This window comes from Octopus sinensis, linkage group LG23 (genome assembly GCF_006345805.1).
Source record: "Octopus sinensis linkage group LG23, ASM634580v1, whole genome shotgun sequence".
Taxonomy (NCBI): Eukaryota; Metazoa; Mollusca; class Cephalopoda; order Octopoda; family Octopodidae; genus Octopus; species Octopus sinensis.
In genome coordinates this window covers 12,767,810-12,772,960 of record NC_043019.1, presented here as the reverse complement: position 1 = coordinate 12,772,960, position 5,151 = coordinate 12,767,810, and the positions used below count along the sequence as shown (strand labels likewise).

General features: G+C 47.0%; 1 protein-coding gene across 1 annotated transcript in view; it reads left to right on the top strand.

Moving 5' to 3' along the window:
• The first annotated feature begins 624 nt into the window (after nucleotides 1-624).
• Nucleotides 625-5,151, top strand: part of LOC115223690 — a 44,366-nt gene continuing 39,839 nt past the window's right edge. The window contains exon 1 of the mRNA XM_029794363.2: nucleotides 625-651. The gene's annotated coding sequence lies outside the window, so the exon portion shown is untranslated. The remainder of the gene's footprint in view (nucleotides 652-5,151) is intronic.

The following is a 5,151-nucleotide window of genomic DNA, read 5'->3' as shown; positions in this document are numbered from 1 at the left end:
AGAGGTTGATAGATAGACAGACAGACATACAGATAGATAGGTCAATAGATAGATAAATAGATGGGGTGAGAGAGAGAGAGAAAGTGAGATAGAAAGAGAGAGAGAGAGAGAGAGAGAGAGAGAATTGAATACTTTCAGTTATTTAGAGACATCTCTCTCTTTAGTAGTCTGTTTATGTCGGTCTATCTATCTATCTATCTATCTATCTATCTATCTATCTATCTATCTATCTATCTATCTATCTATCTATCTATCTATCTATCTGTCTGTCTATCTATCTATCTATCTATCTCACAATGGACGGACGATAGTCATATCGGCTCCACGTAAGTTGGCCACTTTTACATGTTTAAAACTCCTTGTTGTCAAATATTTTGTTTTAATCGTTGTGCAAGTTCATTCACTAAAAAACCTGAGAATTATTCACGTAGAATTCCGCCCCTGTATGGGCGAAATTACAAAAAAACTTTCAAAACTTTCGTGGGTTTTTTAGCCATTTTTCATTTTGAAAATGGCAACTAGAAACCACGTGGCTAGCCCGCCAGTCATGCAGAACGGTAGCAAAACACTATTGCTACCACTAGCTACTAAACATCGCAGCGTGAACACCGCTGTCACCACCATCACCACCACCAACAACAACAACAACAAATCTAACGCCGCATTCACCATCGCCGCGACCAAAAACATTAACTTAGATTTCCCCTCACTCCCCACACCACTTGTTGATGATAAAGGGACAGAGAAAGGGATTTCAAAAATGAATACAAACGAAAACATGAATGCCAGCACCACCACCATCACCACCAACAACAACAACAACGAAATTGGCACAAAGCCGCCTACCAAAGACAACACCGCCAACACCAACACCACTACTACGACGTCAAATGCTACATCCAAGCCTTCTGCTGCTAATACCGCCAACACCAACACCACTACCATGACTTCAATTAACACTGCCACAATTAACACTTCTACTGCCAAATTCAAAACGAATTTTGCGGACGTAACAAAACAAAAAAGAACAATTGTAACATTCACCACACAAGAGATAAACCGCACAAAGGCACTCTTCTCCAAAGAAGGAGACAAATTGCACCTTCACATTCCACAACACATCGTGGAAAACACCAAAAAAAAAACAATAATTTATAAAGTAATAAACAAAAAAACAAGAAGAGCAGAAAATGCACCGCAGGAAAAAATCGAAAAATGCCTTCGTCCTGCATGGGACTCCAAGGAATATATCAGTTGGGGAAACAAATTTGGTACAGTCCAAGTACGTTTCCTCAACGAAAGTTTAGCAAAACGTTTTTCCACATTGGAGCTACATTCGGACGACTTGGTAATGATACCAGTCTATTTAAACAAAAGGGTCACGAAAGTCCAAATAAAAAACATACCATTTGATGTCGAAACACAATGGTTGGTCTCTGCCATCTGCTTTGAAATGTCAGAGACAATGTCAGAGACAAACATCCTGGAAATCGCGGTTCTAGGAGAGAAAGACTATGTGGGCAAATCAATCGAATTCCTGCTTCAATTGGATGAAGCAGCAAGAGAGAAGATACCCACCGCTATAGAACTGCCAGGAGGCTACAAACTCTATATAGTGGTTGAGGGCAGGCGACCACGCTGCTATTTGTGTGGAAGCGAAACACACTTGAAAAAGACGTGCCCAACCACTGCACACCAAGAGCAACAACAACAACCACTACTACAACCAAAGCACTCCGGAAAAAAAGCTCTACTATCCACACCACCATCAACACAGAAGACGACAAGAGAAGCACACCAAGCTAATCCGTCATCAACCAAAAACCACTCAACACCTGAAAAAATACCAACACCACCAACAACAGCAAAACCCAAAGGAACAGAAAAACAAAGAAAACACACACAAACTGATCCCCCATCACTTATACCGCACTCAACACACACAAACACTCAACAACCAACAACAACGAAAACAACAACACAACCACTTACACAGACATACATAGAAGCCCACAACATACCCCTACCCCCTTCTGATTCCTCAGAAATTTCGTCGGAAGACGAAACCAGTGAGGAATGGCAAATAGCTACAAAAAGAAGGAAAATAAAGAGCAGAAACACAACGAAACCAAATGCAAACACGAACAAAGCAGGGGGAAATACATCTCCCGAAGACATTTCAAAACCCAACGCAAACAACAGCCACACCAACACCACAAAAACATATACAGCAAACATGCTCACAGCCATAGACACCAAAAACACAAATTTGATGGAATACATCCAATCAAAAACAAACATAACAGAAGATGACATAAAAACAAACAATCACCCATACACAACACCACCAGACCACATCAAAATATTACACATCTCCAAAAGTCTGCACCACACACTCAAAGGCATTTTCCCCAGTGCGGTTGGTAAATGCCAAAAATATCTCACAAAGAAACTGTACTGGGATCTTCTCGAGGACAAACCAACGGAGGAGAAAGCAAAAACTTTCGAGCAGTAAGTAAACCTCTGTATTCTAATTCATTAGAACTATGATCAAGATTGGTTGTGTAAATGCGCGTGGCTTGGGGGTCCCCTTGGAAACAAGGGTACCTCTTAAATGACATAAAGTCACATAAGTTAGAAATCATAGCCATAAGCGAGACCAGACTCCACAATCCGCGGGCCCTAAAGACCATGTTTGGCGGACAGTTCAACATTTATTTTCCCCTGTCTGCCGAGAATGGGCGGTAGTGGCACCGCGGTACTTTTTCACAAGAGTCTGGATCTCAAAGTAAGGACAATATTCGTAGACCCGGAGGGTAGACTGGTCGTCCTGGATGTCGACGGCAGCAATGGGTGCGCCTTTCGACTCGTATCAGTTTACGCACCGCCCTTAACAGGTCGGGCGGATTTCTTTCAGCGTCTAGAAGTTTTCTTGGGAACGTCTCGTCCTTTACTCTTAGTGGGGGATTGGAATGCTACCTTGGACACGCATGTAGACTACGTGGGTAGAGATAGGAACAGACGGGGATGCAAATGCCTCAGAGACCTGCTCAGACGCTTTCAACTGTCTGACAGGTTCCGACTAGACCACCCGAATGCGCCAACGTGGACATGGAGCAACCGCATCGGGTCATCGAGATCGTATCTAGATAGGATACTGTGTAGGACAGTAGATAGAGATAGCATAGGATGTCCACAATTCCACATAGTCAGCTACACGGATCACAAACTTGTGACATGTACGCTAGACTTAGGTAAGACACTTAGGCAGGGTCCCGGATACTGGAAACTAAACGCGTCTTTCCCATCGAGACAAGTTTTCAGAGACCGGATTAGCACACTAGTAAAGAGGGCTTTGACGGGAGCCATCATCAACAACAAATGGTGGTTTGCCCTCAAGAGAGCAGTAAAAGCAGAAGCGATTAGATACAGCAAAGCACTAGCCATAGATAGAAATAGAGTAGAGGGTGAGCTAGTTAAGAAGCTAGAAGAGGCAATTAGAAGCGGCATCGCATCCGACGTTTTGGCGGCGAGGTTGGCCCTCGACCAACACTTCAACGCCAAACACGAAGGATGTGCTGTCAGAGCTAGGATGCGTGCTCTAAGGAACGAAGGTGTTGGAGCCGCGAGAGAGGCCGGGTGGCAGAGGCGCAACAGGGCAACAAAGCCACCATTCGGTCACTGGTAGATGAACAGGGGCGCGAATTGCTCGAGCCAAGTAAAATGTGTGAGGCCTTTCAGCAGCATTTTGCCCGACTGTTCGGAACGAGTGGAGGGCAAGAACGTAGGGTGGACTTCAGTGCCTACCTACATAGCCTACCACGACTCTCGACAAGAAAGGCAGGGTGCTGCGAAGGTGCCATCACGGCGGCGGAAGTGCGGGAAGCGATGGCAGAATGCTCGAGGGACAAATCACCGGGTTTGGATGGTCTACCCTACGAGCTTTACAATTGCATGCCAGACTTGTTTGGAGATCTCTTGGCGGCGGTGTACTGCAACTGGCAGCAAAACGGGAGCATTCCTGGTTTTGTGAGCCGAGGAGCCGTAACACTGCTGAAGAAAGATCTAAACAAGGGAAATGTAATAGATAACTTTAGGCCCATCACTCTGCTTAATGCAGACTTGAAAATTTTGGCCAAGGTGCTAGCCAAGAGGTTGGCGCTTGTCATCGAGAAACTGGTCGACAAGGCGCAAACATGCGCCGTGCCAGGCCGGACCATCCATGACAACCTCCATCTGATGCGCTACATCATAGACAGGGTAGTTAACGAACCTGGCATGGGTGGGGCCCTGATCAACTTGGATCAATCGAAAGCCTTTGATAGGGTGGACCATCGATACTTGGAGGCAGTCCTGAGAGCGGCTGGTTTCGGGCCCGTCTTCCGCGGCTGGATAGCTGCCTTGTACAGAGGCATCCGTTCGGTAATTCGCGTAAATGGACATCTATCGAGACCTTTCGACATTGCACGTTCGGTCCGTCAGGGATGCCCCCTCTCGGCGCTTCTATACGTATTGACTCTTGAGCCACTACTGCGGAAGCTGGCGACTCTAAGGGGCATCCCGCGAGATTGGGATGCGGGACGAGCGTGTCTGCATACGCGGACGACGTCACCGTCATAGTGTCTAGCCACGAGCACATCGAGCTGGTCGGCGAGACACTGAAAAACTACGAAGCGGTGACAGGAGCGAAAATCAACCGGAAAAGTCAGTGGGCTTGCGACTAGGCACCTGGAGAAGCAAGCCCATGCCGTCCACCAGCGCCTCCGTCGTGGGACGCTGGACCGACGGCCCGGTTGAGTTGCTCGGGGTCTGGTTTGGTCCGGACCTCCAAGTGGAGAAGAACTGGAACGAGATAACGAGTAGGGTGGTCACTCTCGCCCGGCAATGGGCCGAGAGGAAACTGTCCCTAAAAGGTCGAGCGGAGGTGGCGAACACGTACATCGCGTCCGTCATCTACTACCGCCTGACCGTCGTACCTTGTCCCGACCCTACCATCACCAAACTACAACGCATCCTCTTTCGCTTCTTGTGGAAAGGATGCGTCCCGATGGTCAGGCGATCCATTTGCTGTCAACACCCGTTAAAAGGAGGGCTGGGCATGCCGTGGTTGATGATGCGCAGACACGCGCTGAGACTGCGACATCTCTGGCT